Source organism: Pleurodeles waltl, chromosome 7, assembly GCF_031143425.1.
Source record: "Pleurodeles waltl isolate 20211129_DDA chromosome 7, aPleWal1.hap1.20221129, whole genome shotgun sequence".
Classification (NCBI taxonomy): domain Eukaryota; kingdom Metazoa; phylum Chordata; class Amphibia; order Caudata; family Salamandridae; genus Pleurodeles; species Pleurodeles waltl.
The window spans coordinates 959,675,131-959,702,335 of NC_090446.1; the positions used below are offsets into that span (position 1 = coordinate 959,675,131).

Genomic DNA, 27,205 nt, shown 5'->3' on the forward strand with positions numbered 1-27,205 from the left:
AATCTTCAGAACATAACATGCTTTACACAAACATGACCTAGGAACACTCCCTCACCAAAGGGGTCAACATTAGAAAAAAAAAAAAAAAACTATGGAGCAGATAACATGCCATCAAACAAAGTGAAACAAGTAACAAGGCACGAGTCCGGAGCTCTACTGATGGCCAATTGAATTCCTGATTTCTGTCTGCTTAGTTGTATATGTTTCTGATCTCCCTGTCCCCTTTATTGGCAGGGTTCTTTATAACAAAATGTCCTCCTAGCTTGATGGCAAGAGTGCGAGTAAGCGACTGTACTGGACAGGAGCCCGGGCAGGCCGGTGGCGAAATGGCTTACAGGGAAACCGTAACAACTGGTGAAAAAAGTGTCAGTGTGTTAGCACAAAGTCACACTTCTTTGTAAACCACCTCTGCCTGTGGTCTGACTATGGCTAGGGGACTAACTCCCACACTTTTCTCACTACAGAGCTGGCATTATGGAAACACATATCATGCAATGTGGCATACTGACATACATGCATGAAACCAGACTTTGACACGTTTTATATAGTGGATAACATTTGGCTGCTTTATTAATGTGGACAAGCGTGCAACTGCCTAATGCTAACATATAGTGAGCATGAGGCCCCATCACTGACAATAAAACTTCTTATGATAATAACAATTTCAGATTGTTCATTTAATACATTTAAGTTCTAACTTTTCACAAATTGCAGTGACTGACTGGTGGGCCTTCAAGTCCTGGCCTCCATCTGTCATGCCTCCTTTTGCCCTTTGATTTTTTAGGCAGTCCCACCTTTCATTTTTGGAGGGGCTCACTCCAATAGAGTTTGTTTTACCATGTTGTTTCAGGGGGTAGCTTCCAGTTCTTTGAATTAGGCCCAACTCGCTACCTGGCGTATCCTATGCCCTGCCATCCGAATTGGCGGGTCTGGGCTGCGAGTGGCGTGTTCCGCTTACACCCCTTACTTGGCCACCTTACACCCTGCCGTAAGGCATCCCCCGGTGTGTGGTTTTTGTTCGCACACCCCCTTACTAGATGCGTCTTCCAATCAATTATTTGATAAAACCTTGTTTATCTTCCACCACGCTGCCAGTGAGCCTCACGTCTCCTGGTAGTTCCCCCCGTTGCAGAACCCATTTTTTATTTTTTTAAATTTTTTTATTTAGCCCTTTGCTGCTGCCAAGTTGGACCATAAAATGCCCATCCCTTCTGCTGACAAATGTACGCCGTCTGGCGCATAGAGCTCAGGTCGCCTGGGGTGGATGAACCCATGGCGGATGCTTTCCCAACCGTTGAATTTACAGTATTTGGCGACCGCGATGTTCAGCTTCCTCTTGGAGTTATCTATCGCTTTTTCTGATATTGCCCCACGCCATGTGATTCTGGGGATTATTTCTGACCAGATGATAGCGGTTTTTCCAAAAAGCCTAGTAAAGCTCCATAGCGCCTCCCTGATGCCGTTCAGGAGTACCTTTCTTCCCAAAGTGGTCAAATCGTTCCCCCCCAGGTGCATGATTATTGTATCTGGGTGTCTTTGCGTGTTCTCCAATATTTTTTGTACAGTCGGTTGAAGCTGTGACCATTTCATGCCCGGGAAACCCCACCACCTGATCGAAACTGCTGGTCTTTCACTTGTGCTGAACTTCTTGTTTTGCTTCCACCATGTTTGTAGCCTGGATATGAATGAGTGTCCTATAATCCATATGAGCTTGGGAGGTGCACCTGCCACTGCAATGATAAGATACGGTCATAAAAGGTGTGGGCGAATGTACCCTTTGTAAGCTTTGGACCGCCATCTGCCAACCGATTTGACTGTGTTTGCATCTAACCCTAAACTGGCGGCTGTGGTGGCTGCCCCGATGCAAAAGGAATGAGAACTAAACTCAGATGGAAGCAGACCTCCATTCCCTATTGTTTTCCGCATGACAGCAGTGAATTGGAATCTGCTCAGATAATCCCCATTGGCATGTCTGAACAGAGGGCCTGGTCCCACGGGGCGTACCTCTAAATAATCTCTTATGCTGCACACCGGACAATACTTTGCCGGATCTATGCATTTTAGCACGTTTTTCTTTCCGCAGCAGTGCAGCGAGCGCGTTGTCCCGATCACGATTTAGGGTGCACACTGGACACGCGCTTTTAAACCCATTCCTTCGTCCCCTGTTATCAAATACTTCGATTCTTTTGGGGGGTTTGAAGAACAGCAACGCCCCTGTTGGTCATCCCAATCTTGACCTTCCCTACCTGTTGGCCTCAACAGGGGTGGGGGTGCGTCGCCACCTACTTGGTGTGCTTCCTCCCCAAAACCAGTTTAAGGCGCCGGCCCTCTATGCCCCCTATGGGGGCGGCCTATGCACAAAGGAAAGACGAGATTAGAGAGAATGGGGCTTACCCAGACAAGCCGTCTGCAGAATAAGTTCCCTTTCGCCAGTGTTCTTGCATCTCAAGCTTCTAACAGCTTCTGCATTTGCCTCTAGCATACACGGTCTTTCCAAGCAAGTGTTCAGCCTCGTAGAAGTCTACCAACATTTTCTCATGTTCCTCATGGTCACCATATACTGTGAGTTCATTCACAAAAGTGGCTTTATATTGGGCGCCGACTTTTTGAGAACCGGCCTATGTATTATTAGGTCGAATCACAAAATTACTTTTCGGGGAGGGGGAGGGAGGCACAAAACGGTCTGTCCAATGATGCTAATTAGACTGGTGAAAATCTGCGACCTCCTGTAATTTGCTACAAAAACAGAGACGGTGTCCTGCAAGGAACAGCAGGCCACTCACTATCCCTGTGTTAGCACTCCTAAACGTGATTTTTTTTCTTCTTTTTTTACTAATCAGCTCGAGTTCCCTAATGGAACGTGTGCTACTTTAAATAAAAATAGCTTCCCAGTTTGGAAAAAAACATCAGGGACAGCAAGTAGAGGTTCCCTGGACCACTACCTACTCCCCTTGTGGTTACAGAAGGGGACCCATTCCCTCTACAAATCACGAATAAGTAGTTGCAGTGACATATCATTGACAAATACCACACTGAAAAGCAATTCGGAAGGGAACCTCCCTTTTATGTCCCTCTTGAATTGTGATTTGATCGAATCAAACACTTATGTTACAAGTGGAAACAATTTTACTACTGTTTGTAAAATGGATTTTGTACATTGTTAATAGCCATTTTGGCAGTCGCAAACCGTGTTATTTTGGTAATCGCAGGTTTGCAATCGCAAAATTGCTTAGCACATCAGGCCCAATGTATCCTTGTGCCCCAAGCTCTTCATATAGTCTGTTTTTGTCCCCATGCTCTTCTGCCCTGGTGTCCGGCACTTCTCACACTCTGTTACTCGGTGTTTGTCCATCTGTTCCCTTACAGTCTGTTCAAATCATCACACTGTCCTATTCACATGCCCCCCCCAATTCACTAAACTGTCAATAAATGCACGCTCCATGTGCTGTCAGTCCACGTGCCCAAAGCTCCTCATGCTGTAGATCGACCTTGCACATTACAAGCTGTCTACAGTAGGAAAGTACCATCTTGCCTGGCATGTTACCCCCATATTTCACTGTATGTATGTTGTTTTAGTCCATGTGTCACTGGGACCCTGCCAGGCAGGGCCCCAGTGCTCATAGTATGTGCCTGTATGTGTTCCCTGTGTGATGCCTAACTGTCTCACTGAGGCTCTGCTAACCAGAACCTCAGTGGTTATGCTCTCTCTGCTTTCTAAATTTGTCACTAACAGGCTAGTGACTAAATTTACAAATTCACATTGGCATACTGGTACACCCATATAATTCCCTTGTATATGGTACTGAGGTACCCGGGGTATTGGGGTTCTAGGAGATCCCTATGGGCTACAGCATTTCTTTTGCCACCCATATGGAGCTCTGACAATTCTTACACAGGCCTGCTACTGCAGCCTGCGTGAAATAACGTCCACGTTATTTCACAGCCATTTACCACTGCACATAAGTAACTTATAAGTCACCTATATGTCTAACCTTCACCTGGTGAAGGTTGGGTGCAAAGTTACTTACTGTGTAGGCACCCTGGCACTAGCCAAGGTGGACCCACATCGTTCAGGGCAAATTCCCCGGACTTTGTGAGTGCGGGGACACCATTACATGCGTGCACTATACATAGGTAACTACCTATGTATAGCGTCACAATGGAAACTCCAAACATGGCAATGTAACATGTCTAAGATCATGGAATTGTCACCTCAATACCATTCTGTTATTGGGGGGACAATTCCATGATCCCCCGGGTCTCTAGCACCGAACCAGGGTAGTGCCAAACTGCCTTTCCGGGGTCTCCACTGCAGCTAGTGGCCCAGTAAGGCAGAACAAAGGATTTCCTCTGAGAGAGGGTGTTACACCCTCTCCCTTTGGAAATAGGTGAAAAGGGCTGGGGAGGAGTAGTCTCCCCCAGCCTCTGGAAATGCTCTGATGGGCACAGATGGTGCCCATCTCTGCATAAGCCAGTCTACACCAGTTCAGGGATCCCCCAGCCCTGCTATGACGCGAAACTGGAAAAAGGAAAGGGGAGTGACCACTCCCTAGACCAGTACCTCCCAGGGGAGGTGCCCAGAGCTCCTCCAGTGTGTCCCAGACCTCTGCCATCTTGGAAACAGGTGTTGGGGGCACACTGGACTGCTCTGAGTGGCCAGTGCCAGCAGGTGACGTCAGAGGCTCCTTCTGATAGGCTCTTACCTCTCTTGGTAGCCAATCCTCCTTTTCTGGCTATTTAGGGTCTCTGCTTTGGGGAATTCTTCAGATAACAAATGCAAGAGCTCACCAGAGTTCCTCTGCATCTCCCTCTTCACCTTCTACCAAAGGATCGACCGCTGACTGCTCCAGGACGCCTGCAGAACTGCAACAAAGTAGCAAGACGACTACCAGCAACATTGTAGCCTAATCCGGTCGGCTTTCTCGACTGTTTCCAGGTGGTGCATGCTCTGGGGGTAGCCTGCCTTCACCCTGCACCAGAAGCTCCGTAGAAATCTCCAGTGGGTCGACGGAATCTTCCCCCTGCTAACGCAGGCACCAAAAGACTGCATCACTGGTCCTCTGGGTCCCCTCTCATCCGGACGGGCCTGGTCCCTGGAACACAGCAACTCTGTCCAAGTGACTCCCACAGTCCAGTGACTCTTCAGTCCAAGTTTGGTGGAGGTAAGTCCTTGCCTCCCCACGCTAGACTGCAAAGCTCTGTTCCGCGTGATTTTCAGCTGCTCCGGCTCCTGTGCACTATTCCAGGATTTCCTTCGTGCACAGCCTAGCCTGGGTCCCCATCACTCAGTCCTGCAGTGCACAACCTTCTGAGTTGTCCTCTGATGTCGTGGGACCCCCCTTTTGCGACTTCGCGTGGACTCCGGTTCACTCTTCTTCTAAGTGCCTGCTGGGGTACTTCTGCGGGTGATGCCTGCTTCTGTGAGGGCTCTCTGAGTTGCTGAGCGCCCCCTCTGTCTCCTCCTCCAAAAGGCGACATCCTGGTCCTTCCTGGTCCTCAGCAGCACCCAAAAACCTCTACTGCGACCTTTGCAGCTAGCAAGGCTTGTTTGCGGTCTTTCTACGTGGGAACACCTCTGCAAGCTTCATCGCAACGTGGGACATCGGTCTTCCAAAGGAGAAGTTCCTAGTACTCTTCTTTCTTGCAGAACTCCAAGCTTCTTCCAACCGGAGGCAGCTTCCTTGCACCTTCATCCGGGGTTTCCTGGGCTCCTGCCCCCCCCGGACACTGTTGCGACTATTGGACTTGGTCCCCTTGTCTTACAGGTACTCAGGTCCGGAAATCCGTTGTCAGTGCACTGCTGGTGTTTGTTCTTCCTGCAGAATCCCCCTATCACGACTTCTGTGCTCTGTGGGGGTAGTAGGTGCACTTTACTCCTACTTTTGAGGGTCTTGGGGTGGGGTATTTTTCTAACCCTCACTGTTTTCTTACAGTCCCAGCGATCCTCTACAAGCTCACATAGGTTTGGGGTCCATTCGTGGTTTGCATTCCACTTTTGGAGTATATGGTTTGTGTTGCCCCTATACCTATGCTTGCCTATTGCAACTTATTGTAATTCTACACTGTTTGCATTACTTTTCTTGCTCTTACTTACCTAATTTTGGTTTGTGCACATATAACTTGTGTATATTACTTACCTTCTTACTGAGGGTACTCATGAGATACTTTTGGCATATTGTCATAAAAATAAAGTACCTTTATTTTTAGTAACTCTGTGTATTGGGTTTTCTTATGATATTGTGCATATGATATAAGTGGTATAGTAGGAGCTTTACATGTCTCCTAAGCCTAAGCTGCTAGAAACACCTATTGTACACTAATAAGGGATAACTGGACCTGGCAGAAGGTGTAAGTACCTCTGGTACCCACTACAAGCCAGGCAAGCCTATGTGCACTACACTTACTCTGTCCACCTGCGCCACGGGTTCCTTGTAGTGCCTGTAAGTTTGTTCCAAGCTCCCTACACTGTTAGTCCCTGTGCCACAAGCTTTAAACGCAGTGAAGCCTAAGTTCCTCAAACGGCTTGCCCATGTGCTCCAATCACCTTTAGCTGACCATTTACTAACCCCTGTATTCATAGTTTGTCCATGTGCTTCACACTCCGAAGGGCCTTAAGATCCAAACAGCGTTTGTGCATGAACCCATGCAGTTTACACATTGAGCGTGTACTGCACGAACATCACACACTGCCCACGTGCACCAGCTTCTTCCCAGTGTTCGCCAATGTGCCCAATGCTTGTAGAGGCAAGTTAAAGGGCGCTGTTAGGACAGCCTTGATCAACTTTGCCAAGATTAACACATTGTAATTCAACATGGGTACACAAGGGTCAAATTCATGATAGATTTTTAGGATAACCACAGACTGTGAAAAATAATTAATTTAGAAAGATTGTATATGAATTCATCTTACACAGGTCTCCTGAAATTAAGGCGTGGCACATTTAACAGCACTGCTGGATTAAGCTTTTGATCGATACAACCAGCAAGCACTATCACAAGCAATCCGCCAGCTGTTGAGAGTTACAAAGAACTGGGGCTAGATTATGTAACAAGCATCAAACAGAGCTGATTTTAACAATCAATCAAGCGAAGCACAGGGACAATCAATAGAAGCGCAGTAACACCCAGAAAACTGCCACAAGATGCCCAGCCAACATGCAGGCTAGGTGGCCCTGGGCCTATTGTAAGCAATCAGGTGTCCAGAGACTGACAGAAGGAGATGAAAGGGTTAACAGACTGTCTCACACAAAATCCAGCAGGATCAAATGCTTTCAAAAGTAGCCAATCATTACCTCTTTCTACCACAAGCAGCCAGACAAAGCCTAGGTACTGTCATAATTATATCAGCTGGGCTTAGATGTTGCCACAAAGAAATGGAGGTTACAAGGAAATTGGTCTAGAAAATGTTAAAAGTAGCAAGGATTGACCAAATGCCTGTCACTTGCTGCCCAGCCGAGTATCAAACTGTCACGAGCAGCTGGGTATTGAGACGGTCATAAGCAAGGCCAAGATAATGTCACAGGCACCCAAAATGGATATAAATAAATAGTTATGACGAAGCGCATGTAGACACTATAGTGTGGTAAACTAGAAGTTCTATGATAAACAGTGATATAATGTCATATAGTCAAGCGTTAGTAGAATTTGCAAAAGGTGACAGTTGCAGAAGACATGGGAAAAGTTAAGACTATCACGGGGTTGCGGAATAACGGGGATTTGTTACCTACTGAGAGTTGGCATCGTCTTCAAGTGGACATCACAGACACTGTCACAAATAGTCTAGTCTGACCACAGGACAAGCACTAGCATGGCACCCTTCTCTGTCCATTTGACCACAAATTCTCCAAGCTCCCCTGTCCCCAACTCCTAGTGCCCCAGGCATCCAACATACTGTCCATGCACACTCGTTAAGCTGCCTGTCCAAACGGAAAGAACCAAGCCTGCACAGGTGAATGCAGCCTAATCAGGTGTTGCCAAGTTCAAAACAATACAAACATAACACATCGAACAAATCTCTCACGAAACAGAGGCTAAGTAGTCTCACAAACAACTGAGCAACTTAACGAAAATGCCCATGGCCGACAAGATGGACTTTCACAATCAGCTAAGCAAGACACAGAAACTGGCAGAAGCAGTCAGCGTAAATACTGTCAAACGCAGCACAGACAATTTTGGAGAACACCACAAGCAGCCCAGTGAGACTGGCCAATGAATTTAGGCCACAACACGAGACAGCCAAAAGCAACCCAGATAGACCTAGATGTAGCCACGAGAAGCACAGTAAGAAACATACGTTTTAAAGTGATGGATCTATAACATGTCACAATCGACTAACAGTACGCCATGTCACAAAGATTTTTATAAACAGCGTAACATACCAAAGAGATTTTAATACGCAGTGTAGCCAGACCTTGCAAACGATCACAAAGGTGCCAAAGGCACTGCCATAAAGAGAACCACAGGAACTAGGCACTGTGATTGTCCATGTCTCAGCCTGTGTCTGGGTTCATCCGGTTTGCAGAGATACTTAGCTCATGGCACAAACATCGCAGAAGGCTACCCACACTGTATGCTGCACACAGCAAGGCCTTCACGCTGTCACAAGCAGCCGAGAAAGGGACAAGAACCTGTCACAAGCGGCAAGCATGTGGTAAGCATCCCAGCCACCTCAGAATCCTGTCATTAGCAGTCCAGCTGAGTCTACAGGCAGTCACAAATACACCAGCTGACCTCGGGGACTGATACAAGCAGCTCCGACAGACCTCAGCAGCTGTGACCGAGGCTACAGACATGTGCACCCTCGAAAGGGTGGAAGTATTTAAATAAATGTAATAAAAAAAATAAAAAAAACCTTGACTACCCAGAAAAACACTTTAGGCCACGCAAGAAGCATGGAAAGCGCTATATTAATGACTGTCAAATACAATACAAGCAGCCCCACAAAGTCTAGAGATTGTCACAAGTAGCTTCATTAGGCTTACAATCACATTCATCCCACGTCTTTCACAAGGAGCTCATCAGAAAGAGGACACTGTTACAAACAGCCCAGTGAAGGCAACATAGCTATAACAAGACAGTTACAATCAGTTATAGAGTTGTTGCCAGTATTGGTTGTATGATTCCATGCACCCTGGGGGGTTCCTTAGAGGACCCCCAGCATTGCTCCTACCAGCTTTCTGGGGTTTTCCGGGCAGCCCACGCTGCTGCCACCCCTCAGATGGGTTTCTGCCCTCCTGCTGCTTGATAACCCCTCTCCCAAAGGAAATTCTCGGTTCTGCCTTCCTGTGCTTGAGGTTAACACCCTCTTTCTTTGGAAATAGAGGTTACATGGCTTGGGATGGGTAGCTTCCTCAAGCCACTGGTATGCTTTGAAGGGCACATTTGGTGCCCTCCTTGCATAAACCAGTCTGCACCGGTTCACGGAGGTCAGTCCCTGCTCTGGCGTGAAACTGGACAATGGAAAGGGGAGTGACCACTCCCCTGTCCATCACCACCACAGGGGTGGTGCCCAGAGCTCCTCCAGGGGGTCCCTTGATTCTGCCAACTTGAATCAAAGGTGGGTAGAAACCTCTGGGGCATCTGAGTGGCCAGGTCAGGCAGGTGATGTCAGAGCCTGCTCCTGATAGATGGCCACCTGGCTAGGTGACCGATTCCCCCTTCCAGGGCTATTTAGGGCCTCTCTCTTGGGTGGGTCCTCAGATTCGACAGGCAAGCCTCCAGCAGGACTCCTCTGCACTGTTTACTTTGACTTCTGGCCACTGGAACCGCAACTGGACTCCACAGGAACCTACAATCTGCAGCTACAGCGACGACTCTGCTCTGCAAAATTGTTTCTCCAGCTCCTTCCAGCAAATGCAACATTTCCCTGGCTGTGCATCCTCCGAGGGAGGCAAGATTTAAATGTGCACAAGAAGCAAGAAGGAATCTCCGTTGGAGTCAGTTCCCTGCATCCACAGGCACCAACTGCAATGACCGGCTGCATGGATCCCCTCTCATCCTGAACTGCGTGGATCCTGCATCACAGGTGGTGGTCTGGAGTGGTCCCCTTGGTCCTCTCTGACAGCTGTCCAACTTTGGTGAAGGTAAGCCCTTGCCTTCCGACACAGGACAGTACCACTGTGCACTGCGTCTCTTGCAGCTACCAGGGCTTGTTGGAATCTCCTCCAAGGGATCTTTAGGCCGTGTAGCCCCAGCCCCCAGCACTCTTCCCTGCGACGCACAGCCCTGTGCGTGCTTCTCCTGTGACATGGGACCTCGCCTCGGGTGTGCTGCGTGGGCCTCTCTGCAACTCCTGGGCTCCTTGCCTGTGGGTCTTCTGTAGGGGCTGCCTCTTCTTCTTTGGACTCTCTGCACTACTGAGCGTCACCTGGTACCCCCCACGTCAGATGAGTCCCCTTGGACCTTGCTGGTCCCCTGCAGTTCCACTTTTCCACCAACTGTGATACTTTCCTTTGCCAAGGGTTGATAGTGGTTTTTCCCAGACTGACTGCAATACTCCATCCGACGTGGGACGTCGACTGCATCAACCAGGAGCTCTTTATCTGCTCCAGTGCTGCATTGCTGACTGTCTTCGTCTCACCGTCAACCAACTCCTGCATCCACAGATGGGTGGGTAGTGGCTCCCGCCACCAACTGACACTCCAACTGGAACTGGACTTGGTCCCCTTCTTTTACAGGTCTTCCTCTTCCAAGATCCACCTTTGGTTTCTTGCAGTCTTGTCTGGGTCCTGCAATATCCTTCTCTGAAGTCCTTTGGGTTGGTTTGGTAGAACAATAACTTACCTCTTTTCTCCTGGTCACTGGGGGGCCCTCTAATAATAACCTTTGGGGTTCCCTAGTACCTCCAGCTTCCCTCTACCGATACAACGTCCTTGGGTGGAGCAGCGACCTTCGCATTCCATTTTTGTTAGTACATGGTCTGGTCTCCACCCAGGCCTTCTGTACTGCCTATTGTTTTTCACTGTTTTCTATTGCTTTTATGCCTATTTCTGATTGCTACTGTACATAAAAAGTGTGTTTACTTACCTTCTATTGGAGAGTTGCCTATAAGTAATTTATTATTTGTGTCACTAAAATAAAGTACTTTTATTTTTGTAACACTGCATGGTTCTTTCATGTGTGTAAGTGCTGTGACACGCCTGTGGTATTGTATGAGCTTTGCAGGTCTCCTAGATAAGCCTTGGATGCTCATTCATGGCTACTTCTAGAGAGCCTGGCTTCAAACACCTCCTACATTTCACTAATAAGGGGATACCTGGACCTGGTGCAAGAGGATAATACCATAGGTACTAACCACACACCAGGCCAGCTTCCTACATCTATGGTCAAAAGACAGTTTCCTTTTACCTTGCTCAGGGAGTCTGGGTGGAGAGGTGCTTTGGCTGTCCTTGGTGATGATGGAATCTGTGGCATCTGTCAAAGTTGCAGGACTTGGCAAATGGGTACTTGGGGGTGGAATCACGCTCTACCCTTTGAATGTAGAGGTCCTTAGTGGGCCAGGACCAGCGATCAACAGTTGGAACCTCACCACCACGTCTAGTGGCTCCAGGTGCAGAGGTGGCTTCTAACTGTCAATGCAGTGCTGTTGAGCCAAAGATGCGTTGCTGCTCCTATCAGGGTCACTTTCTTTAGGATGCAGGATCTCGGGAGCGGGGTTGCTACTGACATCAGTCTCTGTGCTGGGATCTGCCCTGTAGTCAGTGATGTCAGAGCGGCTGTCATATTCCAGGCTGGCGACAGACATGCCTTGGTAGCGGCAAAGGTGGTCAACTGGTACTTCGACGGTTGGAGGTCGTGCGGTAGGGGGTAGAGGCTTGAAACTTGGGAAGAGCCTCACTACCTCTTCCAGGGTGTAGGATTCAGAGTCTCTTTGGGCTCACTCTCGGGGGCCCGTTGGGTTGCACTTCTTCGTGCACAGAACAGCGTTACTTCTGCAGGTTGCAGGTGACTAGTACCCCCAGTCAGGGGAGTATTTCTTGGCTTATTGGTGTCCACTGGGGTCCCTCTTGCTGGGGCCAACAAGTTTCCACCATAGGCACACACGGGTCACACTGTTCCAGTAGTAGTCTCCTTAGGGCACTTAAGTATCTTTTCTTTGCGCAGCAGCATGGTCCAAGGTCATATTGTCGGTGACTAGATCTACTTTGGGCCTCTTCATCTTTGCAAGTTAAAACTGAGGGTCTGGTGTCAAAGTAGCCACTTAAATCCTAGTTTAGGGGGCTTTAAGGATGTGAGGGACAGTGGCCAATCGGCTACTGGTCCCTGCGGCTAGTCTGCCACTGTAGTGACAACTTCCTGTGGCAGTGTGTCACTTTCTACCAGAACCCACTACTCCTAAGGGTTGCCAAGATGGCAGGCCCCTTCCTTGGCTGTACAGACTTCCTAGCCCACCCTAAAAGTGAGTCTAGCTTTTAGGGGTGTACGTTTCCTGTATAGCAAATTTTTCCACCTGTCAGCCTGGAAAGGGTGGGAAGAGCTTTGTCCTCAAGTGGGTGTGATGCTATTAATTGTGTTTGACCAATGACTTTGTGTTTCACCACTGTGCATATTAGTTGCTCAATGTTCACCAGTAGCACATTATGGGCCTGATTCTAACTTTGGAGGACGGTGTTAAACCGTCCCAAAAGTGGCGGATATACCACCTACCGTATTACGAGTTCCATAGGATATAATGGACTCGTAATACGGTAGGTGGTATATCCGCCACTTTTGGGACGGTTTAACACCGTCCTCCAAAGTTAGAATCAGGCCCTATATGTTTTGTTCAGTTTAGCTGCTTATTGGCTTTAACATGGAGTTAGCCATTACATTCTGTATTCAGTTTAGCTGCATATTTGCTTTGACATGGCATTAGCCATTACATTCTGTATTCAGTTTAGCTGCCTATTGGCTTTGACATGACATTAGACATTTCATTTGATATTTAGGTTAGCTGCCTATTGGCTTTAACGTGGGGTTAGACAGTGCAGTTGAGACATTGCAGATGAGCTGTTTATCCAAGCTTTGTTTTTCCACAAGGTAGACCAAGCAGTGTTGTTCACACCAGACCTTAGATGATAAGAGCACGTAGATTTTGTGATTACCTCGCAATCCAGTCTGAGAACGAGGAGCTCAGGTGAATTGACCCCTCTCCAAGGTTCTTCGGCTCTCACACTGAGTTTGCTTTTAAGGATGACTCTGGGCTACAGTGACTTAGATTTGAATCTGCTTGACTTCAGACTGGAACTAGACGTCAGTTGCCCGTCTCCCGTTTGGGTAGAGAATCTCTTTCTCGCAGTTGAGCAGAGTCATCAACTTGCAGACCCAACAAAGATGAAGCTGAGTATAGGCCCTACCGCCTTGCCCATACGGTGATGAATTTTGACTTTTATGCTTTGCTTTGAAGTTATGCTATAAATGTCTTCACATCTATTTGCTGTGTACATTGCAACTGAGAAGTACTTTGATATATTTTGCTTTCATTGCTGCGACTACTTTTGAACGTGTGCTTCCAATCTACTAATTTCGTCTCTCAGGAACTTGTGGGTGGGGGAATTAACAACAATAAATGTCTTCTTTAAACTCAGAAGTGCATTCCTGAGAGGTTCTGTAAGCTCGGATATGAGATAAGAGGGAAAGCAGAACAGTGGGGGACAGGTAAATAAATATAAAGAGTAGGGAAGGCTTTAAGGCTCACTGCCTTGATTATGATCACACTAGCCATCCTGGGAAGGAGGAGGTGTGACCTCCTGCCTGCCCAGGCCCTTTGTCTCCATCCTGGGGAAGTGCTAGCACAACCAGCCGGAGGGCAAACTCATGTCTGTGTTGTGATCAGATGGCTTGGGAGAGCCCGCCAAGACAAGAGAGAGCTGTTAACTTGGTGGGCACCATCCAAAGATGCCACCAGGCTACATGCTAGTTAATCCTGTGCACAGGCATAGTGCTCTGAGTTAAAAAGCAAACACGGGGAGTGTGTGTGTGGGGGGTGGGGGAGAGGGGGAAGAGAGAGAGAGAATCGGTCTGGCCATCATGGAGCTGGACATCTAGGAACTGCCCAGGGGTGCCAGAAAACGCCATCTTATGGATCGCCTGTTACTCATGATAGTATTACATTTTAAATGGCAGCACTGGGTCATATAGGCTACTTCATATATGTCCTCATTCACAGTACAGAGCACCCTGACTCCTGGGCTATGGGAGGCCAGCCTTAGACAAGACTGACCCGACTATGGGTAGAAAGGAACTCTGGCTGCACTTGGTGTGAGCAGAGTCTAACTCGAGCAGACAGGTTGTTTGTGCAGGCTGACATGACAGCTCTGCAGGGTCACTTTTACTTGGGTTACACAGGGTGGCACAATCAGTGATGCAGCCCTGGTGACCCCTTTACCAGGACTTGAAAAATCCACTCGACCACTCGCACTGGCAAGTCTTATTTGATCAGGTTAAGCTTTTTTTAATACTTGATAGTCCATTATGGCCAACTGACACTGAACAGGTGTTCTGTTCAGCTGAAAAGTAGAGGGACAATAAAAGATGCCTTTAAATCTTGTTATTATGTCACATTTGCTCTGTGTTGGCAGATAGAGGTCAAAAGTCAGTTTTTCTTACAATTAATTTTCCTTCTGACTGCAGAGTTCCAGGACTTTGCAAGGTGAACTGTGTGACCTGCTGCTTAGAATATAAAATAAAAGGACATAGGGTGTCAGGCTTTTCCTAACACACAACATTTAAATGACTAAGTCAACTGTGCAAACATTTCAAAATCTATTTCAGTAGTTGTGAAACCCCTTTTTTATATTTGTGCGATGAAAAAATATTTTAATAGGACGAAAACAAATCACAATACTTTACATGTTGAAGTGCAAAGGATTTGTTTTCTGAAACCCAATTATCACAGATTGTTAATACACTAGGGCCTTCATTACAACCCTGGAGGTTGGTGTTAAAGTGGCTGCAATACCACCAACAGGCCGGCAGTAATTACCGCCAAATTATGACCATGGCAGAACTATCTCCAATATACAGCCAATGTACCACACCGACCACCAGGGCGGAAGCAACAGCCACCACGGCCGTAGCCTCCTACAGCCAGGCAGAAGTCAATGTACCGCCCACCATATTATGACCCTGCAAACTGCCACCTTTTCCGAGGCGGTACCGCCGACATCAAAAGCCTGGCAGAAACAGACCTCAGAAGGGAAAGGACTCACCATTGGAGACACAGGGAACAACCACGCCGCCATGGAGCCCGAGCTGCATGTCTTCCCCATGATTTTCTACGTGCTGCTCCACCACGAACACCAACACCAGCGAAGACGACGGTGAGTACAGCCGCCCAGCACACAAGGGAGGGAGGATAACAACAGTGATACCCCCCACCTCCAAACACCATACACACAATCAGCTGCATTACTAAAACATTTTTACCCCGTACCTCGGATGAATAATGCAAGGACAAAACGATTTAAAAAAAGTGAATGTAATGAGAGCAACACATCAAGATAAATAAGTGAGGCAAGATAATAGATATATAAATATGTACACAAAAAGGGAGACAGCCCAGTCCACAATGTACGTAGTCCACATGGCCACAAGCCAAAGTCCAAGGCCACACATGGTACCTGCCTCAACATGGAGAGAACACTGCAGGGGCATCATTTGGAAAATAGGCAGGCATCTCAGGGGGATTGGGGAGTGCGGTACCTCATCTGGCAGATGTAACAAGACCACTGGTTCTGGAGGGGGGAACATGCCTTGGCTTGGTCCTGGGGAGTGCAAGGCCACAGTCTCTCAAGTGGGTGACCTGCCCACTTTCTCTGGAGGAAGCAACATGCCCTTTGCTTGGTCCTGGGGAGTGCAAGGCCACAGTCTTGCGAGTGGGTGAATACCCCACTGGTTCTGGAGGGGGCATCATGCCCTGTGCTTTTGATCCTGGGTAGTCTGGGCTAGGTGGGTGTCTTACCCACTGGTTCTGGAGGGGGCATTGTGCCCTGTGCTCTTGATCCTGGGGAGTCTGGGTTAGGTGGGTGTCTTACCCACTGGTTCTGGAGGGGGCATTGTGCCCTGTGCTCTTGTTCCTGGAGAGTCTGGGTTAGGTATGTGTCTTACCCACTGGTTCTGGAGGGGGCATTGTGCCCAGTGCTCTTGATCCTGGGGAGTGCAAGGTCACAGTCTCTCAGGTGGGTTTCATACCCACGGGCTTGGCAGGGGCAAGGCCGCACAGCAGCCCATGGAGGCAGGATTACATACTGTCCACCAGCGGTGACGGCTGCTCAGTGGTGGTGGTGCTGCTGCTGGTGGTGGTGGTGGGGGGAGGGTCCTGCACATCCCCTGCAACCTCGGACGGCTGCTCACTGGAGGTGGTGGTGCTGCTGCTGGTGGGGTAGGCTTCTGCACATCCCCTGCAACCTCAGACGGCTGCTCACTGGAGGTGGTGGTGCTGCTGCTGGTGGGGGGAGGCTCCAGCACATCCCCTGCAACCTCAGACAGCTGCACAACCATGGTTGGTGGTGGGGGCCCCGTCACAGTTTCTGCCCCAGGCCCCTTGCTCTTCCTGCCTGCTGGCTCCATGCTCTTCCGGGCAGCAGCTGGGGCAGGCTCCCTTCCCTTCTTAGCAGCAGCTGGGGCAGGCTCCTTGGTCTTCCTGGCAGCAGCTTGGGCAGGCTCCTTCGTCTTCCTGGCAGCAGCTTGGGCAGGCTCCTTGGTCTTCCTGGCAGCAGCTTGAGCAGGCTCCTTGGTCTTCCTGGCAGCAGCTTGGGCAGGCTCCTTGGTCTTCCTGGCAGCAGCTTGGGCAGGCTCCTTGGTCTTCCTGGCAGCAGCTTGGGCAGGCTCCCTGGTCTTCCTGGCAGCAGCTGGGGCAGGCTCCCTGGTCCTTCCAGCAGCTGGGGCAGGCTCCTTTCCCTTTAGGCTGCCTGCTGCAGGCTCCTTCACCCTCAGGACATGTGCCCTGGATCCTTTTCCACCACGAGTGGGTGTGGTGAAGACTGGGCCCGTGGACTGGGTGGCTGAGGTGCTTGGCTGGGTTCTTCCCACCCTGGCCAGACATGCAGGACGGGAGGGGTGTTGCTCAGGGTGGGGTGGTTGCTGGTGGGGTAGGGAAGAGGTCAATGGTGGATAGGAATAGTTTTTTTTAGGGACAGGGGTCAGGAAGAGGGAGAAGGAATGGGAGCGGAGGAAGAGGGAGTGGTTGTTGGAGGTGTCTGGCAGCTGATTTTGGGAGCAGGTGCATGGGCTTGATGCTGTTGTGAGGTGGATGGCTGTTGGGTGTCTGAGTGCTTGCGTTTGTGTACCTTAGGAGGGGGGGCAGACACAGTGGGAGAGGACACAGGGGACGTGTGCATGGCTGTTGTGGAGGTGTCTGCCAGTGAGGTGTGTTCTGCGTGGTGTGGTCGTGATGCTGGTAGTGGATGTAGTGCATGCAGGTGTGATTGTAGATGGAACTGGGAGGGAGATGGAGGAGGGGGGGGGGAAAGACAGTGGAAATAGAGGATGTTGGTATGTCTGCATCTGGATGGTGTTTATGTGAGTGGCTGTGGGATGAAGTGTGGTGCTTGTGTATGCCTGAACCACTCTTGTGTGTTGTCTTGTGTGCATGCTCGTCTGCCTGTGTGGTTGGGATAAGTTGGGGTTGAGGAGAATGGGATTGGGAAGAGAAAGTTGGAGGGTGGAAACAGGGACAATGGCTGCCATCAGAGAGGAGGCCAGAGCCTGGATCGATTTCTGTTGGGCCGCCAAGCCAGTGTGAATGCCCTCCAGGAATGCATTAGTATATTGCATCTGGGCTGCTAGCCCCTGGATGGCATTCACAATGGTTGACTGCCGTACAGAGAAGGATCTTAGGAGGTCAATAGCCTCCTCACTCAGGGTAGCAGGGCTCACTGGCGGAGGGTCTGAGGTGCATGCGGCAAAGGAGATGCCCACCCTCCTGGGTTAGCGGGCACAGGCAACTCGATGTGGGGCTGCTGGTATGGGGGGTGGCAGCTGTACCTGTAGCTGGGGTGGTCACAGAGGTGTCGGCCACCACCAGGGATCTTCCATCACAGGAGGTATCTGTGTCTGAACGGTCCCTTCCTGCCTCCGCCGTGGTGTTCCTCTCGCCCACGGTCCCACTTGTGCCCTCAGCGCCGGTGGACTCTGCCTCCTGGGTCCTGTGGGATGCAGCTTCCTCCATCGCCGGTGCCACTGCTCCTCCGCCAGATTATGCTAATGCACATAGGGACAGGGTGACAAAACAATAAGGGAGGGGAGAGACAAAGGATACACTTGGTCAATGGCTGCACCAACACAACTGTTGGCGTACACAGCACCCTCACACACAGGGAACAGGCCTACGCACTATGCATTGCACTACCAGTGATATTGCTAGCCACCAAGGCATAGGGAGGGGCACACAACTGCAAATGCAGCACACCTGGGACCCACGCAGCCCCGATCAGTAGTGGATACCTAAGAGCTAGGTAGCAGGGTTATCCCTTCAAAACCCTAGCCACCAGGGGACCTATGCTACAATGCCAGGCCTGGCCTAGGGGCACCCACTGACACATCCCCCACCCGGATACCACCCTACCATGCGTAAGTTGTAATGATGGGTACTGTACTCATCCCCTTGTGGCTGCTGTGTTGCCCTCAAGTGGCCATCCAGCTCAGGATAGGCCACCACCAGTATACAGGCCATCAAGGGGGTCAGGGTTCGACGGGCACCCCTTCCTTGTTGGAAGGCCATCCCCAGCTGGGCCTCTGCCGTCTTCCGTGCCCAGCGTCTCAGGTCCTCCCACAGTTTGCGACAGTGGGTGCTCCGCCTGCCATAGACCCCCAGGGTCCGCACGTCCTTGGCGATGGCACGCCATATACCCTTCTTTTGATGAACGCGGACCTGCAGAGGAAATACATACAGGAAAATAGTATTAGTCAAACAGTCCTGCCTGTTACACTTATGGCCCACCATACCCCTTCACATCACCATTCACACACACATGGCCCAGCACACAACCAATACGCCGCCCAGAGGACATCCACCCACCCCCTTGCACGAGGCCTTCACACACAACTCCATGCATTCATGCCACATGAATCGGGCCCACAGTGTACTCACCTGTTGGTCTGGAGGCCCATACAGCAGTCCGTACTGGGGTAGGACCCCATCCACCAGTCTCTCCAACTCCTCTGAAGTGAAGGCTGGGGCCCTTTCCCCCGTCACAAAGGCCATGGTAGGTTTCAGACACAGGTCACAGCAGCACATGCAGTGTAGGTCCTCTCCTGTTGAAGATCAGGTAGCAAGTGAGGGATGAGATAGAAAATGGCGGTCACGTTCGCGGCGCTGCATACCGTCACCGCCGGCGTAGATCACCATTGGCCACTGTAAGCCATAGGGCCCAATGTTATCCAATGAGGAGTTGCACGGCGGTGTCCGACCTCCTCCAGCAACGGCGCACAATGTCATCGGAATTACCTCACTTCAACCTGTCCCTCCATACAGGACAGGCGGACACCATTTCGGGGGGCGGGGGGCATGCCCTGGACATTTGCTGCGTCACTGGTGAAATTTCAACATAGTGGACAATTCACACTTACCCATTACAAATTTACAGCATGCAAAGTTCTGTTGTAGCCCCATTGTTCAGTTTGGGACCAGCTCCTCACTCTTTTGTCCCGTAGATTGCTACAGCAGCGGATGAATAGGAGATGGAGACATACCCCAGTGTACAGACCCCTGGCCGACTTGGCAACAATGGAGGACAGGCACATCATCCTCACCTATAGACTTGACAGGGCCACAATCACAGAGCTGTGTGCACAATTGGAGCCTGACCTGATACCTGCAATTCGTCACCCCACAGGAATCCCCCCTCTTGTGCAAGTTCTATCAGTGCTCCATTTCCTGGCAACTGGTTCTTTCCAAGTGACAGTGGGCTTGGCAGCAGGAATGTCACAGCCAATGTTCTCAATAGTGCTGACCAGAGTGTTGTCTGCTCTGATTAAACACATACGCAGCTACACTGTATTTCCCCAGGTTGAAGATTTGGCCACAGTGAAGGCCGAGTTCCTTGCAATGGGACATATCCCCAACATAATTGGGGTGACTGATGGAACACATATTGCATTTGTCACCCCCGTCAAAATGAGCAGGTGTTCAGAAATCAAAAAAGTTTCCACTCTATGAATGTACAGATGGTGTGCTTTGCAGACCAGTACATCTCCCACGTCAATGCTGAGTATCCAAGGTCGGTGCAGGATGCCTTTGTCCTGAGGAATAGCAGCATCCCAAATGTGATGGCCCAACTACAGAGGCACAGGGTGTGGCTAATAGGTGAGCCCTGGTTCCCACCGACTATATATTGGTGTATGGGTATGGTGTGGGTCATATGGGATAGTTTGTGGCTTGATGTTGTCCCTCAATATTGCAGGTGACTCTGGTTACCGCAACCTATCATGGCTGCTGACCCCTGTGAGGAATGCCAAGACAAGGGCAGAAGAACATTATAATGAGGCCCATGGGCAAACCAGAATAATAATAGAAAGGACCTTTGGCCCCCTGAAGGCCAGGTTCAGGTGCCGCCATCTAACAGGTGGATCCCTGTGCTACTCACCCAAGAAGGTCTGCCAGATAACATGGCATGCTGCATGTTGCACAACCTTGCCCTAAGACGCCATGTGCCTTTTCTGCAGGAGGAGGAGGCTGGAGATGCCCATGTGGCAGCAGTGGACCCTGTGGACAGTGAGGGTGAGGATGAGGAGGCAGAGGATGAGGATGAGGACAACAGTACATCAGCCATCAGACAATACTTCCAATGACACACAGGTAAGACAGTGTTACTTCACATTTCAATGAAATTTTTTGGAATTTCTGTGGCACTGGCATTCTGTTATTTCCCACTTCTATGTCCACTTACTGTACCCTTTGGCAATTCATGTTACAGATGTTGGTGACCTCACATTTGCTACTGGTGGGATCACTGCAACCAGCTACAGATCATTAATCTATGCTAATTTTCAGTACAGTTGAATTGCGATGTTTGTACCTGTTTCAATAAATACAAAATATAGAGGGGCAAGAGCAATGGGATGGGGTGATGATGAAGGAATGTCCATGGTATTGTTCCAGTCTGTTTGTAGCACAGGTGCATTGTCAATGGCAGTTCAAGATGGACAGGGTGACTGTGTTGGACACAAGCGTGACAATCAGGAGAGTCTAATTTCCTGGCGGGATCTTGGCAAGTGTCTCTGGCTTCTGTCTGGATCGCAGGGAACATTTGTGGGGTGGCTCACCTTCTGCAGGGGGAGGGTTGCTGGTGGCCTGTTGGTCCTGTGGAGGGGCCTCCTGGCCAATAGCGGCAACGGAGGTGAAAGGCTGTTCAGATATCTGTCTAGTGGCAGGGGCCCGCTGTTGTGCGACTGTCTCCCTCATAATATTGGCTATGTCTGCCTGCAGCCCTGCTATGGAGTCCAGGGTGTTAATGGCCTGCAAGTCTTCCCTGATCCCCTGGTACTGTCCCTCCTGCAGCCGCCTGTTCTCCTGCACATTGTCCAGGATCTTGCCCATCATGCCCTAGGAATGTTGATATACTCTCAGGATCTATGCAAGTGCCTACTGGAGACTCGGTTCCCTGAGCCTGTCCTCCCCCTGGCGCACAGCAGTCCTCCCAGTTTCCCTGTTGTCCTGTACCTCTGTCCCCGGAACGTGAGCCCACTGCCACTGATCCCAGGTCCCTGATCCTCTTGGGGGCGAGTGTGTACCCTGGGGTCCCTGTAAAGCTGGACATACTGCTGATTGACGTGCCCTGGAGACAAATATATGGGTACGCTGAGTGGGTGCTGTGGTGTTGTTTCCTGAGGGGGGAGGCTCTGTGGTGGTGTGTGACTGGGCCTGGGTAACCGACTGTCCAGAGGTCCCTGATGGGCCAGGTTGGTCATCCTGATCCTGAAGACCAGAGTTGCTGTCATCACTGTGGGCCTCTTCTGTTGGGGGACTGGATATTGCTGGCACCTCCTCTCCGCTGACATTGGCTGGGGTACCTGTGGGGATGTAAATGCTGTGTTATTGTTTCTCTGTCTGACATATTGTGCATCCATGGCTTGCCCTCTTTGGTTGTATTTGCCCTGGCAGCTTTCACTTGTGTAAGTTGGTATATTGTGGGATAGCTGATTCTCTCTAGTGTGCATGCTTTAGTGATAAGTGTCCATGCAGGGCTGTGAGTGGAGTCCATGCATTGGTATGGCATGCAGGGCTTGGCATTAGGATGAGTGAGATGTGATGGCGGGGTATGTGGGAAGTGGTCGAGTGATGGGAGTGAGGGTATGTGATGGCATGCAGGTAGGGGGTAGTAGTAGTAGAGAGCTGACTTACCAGAGTCCAGTCCTCTTCCTACTCCGGCCAGGCCCTCAGGATGCACGATTACCAAGACTTGCTCCTCCCATGCTGTTAGTTGTGTGGGAGCAGGTGGGGGTCCACCGCCAGTCCTCTGTACAGCGAGATGCTGTCTTGCTGCAATGGAACGTACCTTCCCAGGTAGGTCGTTCCACCTCTTCCTGATGTCATCCCTAGTTCTTGGGTGCTGTCCCACGGTGTTGACCCTGTCCACGATTCTCCGCCATAGCTCCATCTTCCTAGCTATCGATATCTGCTGCACCTTGGCTCAAAATAGCTGTGGCTCAACCCTTTTGAGTTCCCCCACCATGACCCTTAGCTCCTCCTCTGTGAATCGGGGGTGTCTTTGTGGTGCCATCGGTGTTGTGCGAGGTGTGTAGGTGAGGGTGAATAGTGACGGATTGGTGTATGTGTATCATTATATGGTGAACGGATATCCGCCGCGGTAAGTTGGCAGCAGTCAGCGTAGCGGTAAGTGGGATTTACCGTCAATGTCATAATGAGGGCCTATGTATTTTTATCAGTGAAGCTGCAAGTTATTGGCAAGGTTTTTGGACATTTCTTGGAAAGTTACTGTGTGTAGATGACAATATCTTACCACATCATTGTTTAGTAATATATTTATTAAAATTGAGTGTTTAAACAAACTGAGAAACACTCCTGCCCTGGTGGCAATGTTGTTAGTAAACTAAAAGAAATCCTAGGTTATGTGGGCTAGACCTCATGGTTATGTTGGCTAGATTCCTGTGATGCATGCAGCAAACTTTAGTCTACTTAATAAAAGAGTTTTTTTTCGTACTGCAGAAAATCTGAGCTCACATATTTGAAGGTGCAATCATACGTGAGAGTTAGGAAAAAGTTGGCTCGGTAGACTATTTGCCTAGGATCACACAATTTAAGACCCATTTACGGGGTCAAGTACATTACAGTTAGGTCAAGTAATTTATGAGTTACTCAACCTGCAGGGCTGGTAACATTTTTATGATTTTTTGAGCCCTGCTTTACCATCCTTGTCCTAGGTACCACTTTTACCATTTACTAGCGACTTACATGGGTGGTAAAGTCCTTGTTAATTACATTTGTAATTCGAGGTACACTTTAAAAGAAAGAGCATTAGTACTGAGGTCTGATTAGTAGACACTAAATGGTCAAAAGCAACAGCATCAAGTAGCAAACAGTGGGGGTGACCATCCAAAAAGGGCACTTTACAACAACACCACTTGGGGCTTCCCCACTGGAGTTATTACGCCTTGTGGTCTAACTTCAGCGGCTGCAATATTCCAGTGCATAATGCAACATACCTGTGATGGTGTATCCCAAGGGTCTCCAACAGGTAGCTTGGGAGCTACTGGTAGCTCACCAGTACCCTGGGAGTAGCTCCTTAAATTGCAGCCCAGCAGAGTACTTAATTCAGAGGGTCTATTCTAGACAATATTAAGAAGGTGCCTATGTAAGAAAAAGACAAGAATTCCTTTGAGAGGGGTAACCCAAAATGCAAGCTACCAATTTGATAGAAAGCTATGTACTCTGAGTAACTGATATGCTGATGTTTGTAAACAAAAAGGTTGAAAATCCAAAGCAATACTTAAACTGCTACTTGAATGATAGTTGATACCAAGTTGTGTAGAAGTATAGCTTTTAGTATTTCCTTTACGCCAGTGTGCACTTACTTCTGTGATTGTTATGTTATTAGTCACTTAGAATCATTTTATTATGATAAAGCGTTTCCTGACATTGCTGCTAGCAACCCCATCACATGCGTCGGGTGCAAGGTGCTTGCGTACACTACTGAATTCTAAATATTGTCCTGCCAAAATATTGCATGCTGTATGTAGGCCTTCACAATACAAAGTATATGAAGGTTAATACAGTTATTTATATTTTTACATTCTTTACTTCACATCTATTTTTCTTGAAGAGGTACATCTTTGAGGCAAGAGTTTAGAATTGTAAATCCTTACTTACCTTTATATGTACATTCTTGATATTGTTATTAGTCAATATTCTGGATATGTTGCTATCTCTCAATATTGTGACATACATCTGGGTGGCCACTTGCAATTCTGCATAGAGTGGGCACTTTTGTGATAGTCTCTGATGTGGTCATTGCTGTAACAAGTGTCCAAGTCATTAGTAGCTTGTGACTATTTTCATCGATCAGAAGTAGCTCTCTCAAAAGAAAGGATTGGAGACCCTGCCTGTACCCAATGTCCTCTACTTCCAACACAACATATTAGTATTTGGCGCAACTGAAAAGTAACACGATGTCACACTGTGGGAGGTGCTGGGTAAAATTAATCAGACAGGACTCGCAATAAAAAGAAAAAAGGTGCGCTGGCATAGGCTCAGTTGAGTACCTTGGCAATACTATCTCCTCTGTTGAGTTAAGGGCCAAAGTAGACCTTGTATAAATTATAAAAAAACATAAAGAAAAGGCGCCTGCCCCATCTGATAAAGAGAAACCAAAGCTCTTCTTGAGACCTGCCAAATTGTATTAAAGCTTTGTTAAAAAGTTTGGTAGCCAAGTGGAATCAATGTGTTCCTTCTTAAAGAAAAAGTAGCAGTTTTCTTGGACTTGAGATTATCCAAATGTATCTGAACTACAGAAATTAGCTATTGTGAAAGCACTAACAGACTGACAATACTGATCATGAACGCGAGAAACAAAGGGTTGGACACTACTTTCATGCAACTAGTAGATTAGCAAACAGCAAATTATAGCTTTTCCTTTGCGTATATTGGATGGACCAGAAAAACAATACTCACTGGCAGAAGTGGGCCCCTGTGGTGCTACAGGATATTCAGGCATTTCATGTTTTTCCTTTGGGGAATGCCAATTTTGATTGGAACTGACTACAAGCCCTGGGGTTTTGCCTTCACTACTGTTATGGAATGGACGACGCCAAGATCTCACTTTGGGGGCTGGGCCTGGAGGGGTATAACTTTAGGATGCAGTATTTACAAAGTACAAAAATGTCTTGGGATATTGCCTGTCTGATATACCAATGGAAAATAGTATGATTTCAGAGGAGGAAGCAGTTCATGAAATGGTCCAAGCAGTCAAAACTCAGATGTGGAAAAAAATGAATGGGTGGAGTACATGAAAGAATAGTCTGCCAACCAGTGTAGAAGATGATTGTCCCAAAACAAGCCAGGATCTCTAGTTTGTTTGTCTAAACCTTGGGAAGTTAGATATGAGCTGTGTGCGATGTTGACGTGTGTATGGGTGGTAAAATTGTCCCTCCGTATGGACTGAGAGAAAGCACTGTGGAATAGGCATGCGAGGGTCATCTAAACTGAAACTTGAATAAAAGTAAGGTGCAATCAAAATGTTGGTGGCCTGGCATAAACACGCTAATTGAGGGCCAGGTAAAATGTCGTCATGGTTGCGCAGAGAAAAGAACCCTGTTTACCCACTACATTTTCATGGGTCAAGCTAGCACTTAATATAACTGGAACAATCCACTGGAAAATAGTACCTCGAAGTTACATCTTTGTAACTGTGGACTAACACATCAGCTGGATAGTAACAAAATGCTTATGCAAAGCCACTACAGAACTGCTAATTTACTTCTCGCAGGATGTTTTCGCCGATGAAGAGATCCTGGAAGTACCCATAACACACAATGGCATGCACTTCACCTCAGATCTCGTGAAAAGAGGTTGTTAGTAAGATGTCCATCTGCCATCTTAAAACAAGGTGTTGCCCCCGTGCTAATGGGTTAATGGAGAAAAATAATTGAATAGTGAAAGAGTGTTCGGAAAGGGCTGAGGGTGCGAGTGTGCCAGTAGGTGATGCACTGGAGTAAACTGTCTGGGTGTAACACACAAGCCCCAATAACATTATGTGAGTGTCTTCCTGTCCCAGAGCTAAAATTACACCTTTTGTGGTTGAAGAGCGGGCTGGTTTCTGTTGATGTGGAGACCAAAGATGTTATGGAGAAAACTGATTAGTCAAAATACAAAGAAAGATATGATCCCATGATTAACGCAAAAAAGTATACGTTTTGTGTGAAATTAACTACTTTACTTTTGTACTTTACTTTAGCAAAGTACAACATTAATGACCCCAGGCAAATTAGTTGCGTGGGTCATAATGTTGTCATCCTTGAAAATGGACAAACCTGGAATGTGTCAAACGCAACCAAGCAAGCTGCTCCCATCAGAGATTTTCCTATCATGTTTCTATCTTCTCAACAGGAGGGAAGAGAACACCACTTCGAGACATACATACTGCTCCTAAGTGGCATTATGATTATGTCCTGCACTGAATCTCTCCATTTCATCAATGATGTTACACTTCTGCACTGCATTTAACCTATCTTCTTTTTTGCAGTTCTTCCTTTTTTGCCGATTAACACAGGTCGCCTACCTTGTTTTTCCCTCAGGGGAGGAGGTGTGTTGTATTCCCCTTATGTGTCCCTCTCTAATGGTTTCTTGCCTCTCTCTCTCTCTCTTTCCCGCCTCCATTTCCTGTTACCATAGCATGTTCCACGCGCCAGCTATAAACTGTCATTATTGATTGCCTCCGACAAGCCAGTTCATGGCGAGAATAAACCTTCTTGAGATTATCCTCTGGTAGTAGGCACTGTTAGAAAGCAAATATTAATAAAAATGCTTAACAAAAACATAACGTGTACTAAAATGCCTGAATAGAGAAACATGTGTTAGAAAATTAAAACATGTATGTTTAAATGGGGTCGACATGGTGTCAACCACTCCAAGTTCAATGTGAAATAGTAAATGACTGTGAAAATGTATGTTGATGAATTATAACCACATGTACTGCAAAAGTAATGATTTGAAATTATTATTAATTAAGGATATTGTACTAAACATGGTTTGAATTATTCTTTATGTATT

The 27,205-nt window shown here is 48.3% G+C and overlaps 1 protein-coding gene across 2 annotated transcripts in view; it reads right to left on the bottom strand.

The window, feature by feature from the left end:
- The window catches only part of CANT1 (calcium activated nucleotidase 1), a 153,203-nt gene that overhangs the window by 102,289 nt on the left and 23,709 nt on the right, over positions 1 to 27,205 (bottom strand). Inside the window, exon 2 of one of the 2 annotated variants that reach the window (XM_069199682.1) lies at positions 23,644 to 23,788. The exons of the other annotated variant lie outside the window; for it this stretch is intronic. The gene's annotated coding sequence lies outside the window, so the exon portion shown is untranslated. The remainder of the gene's footprint in view (positions 1 to 23,643; positions 23,789 to 27,205) is intronic. 2 annotated transcript variants of the gene reach the window in all.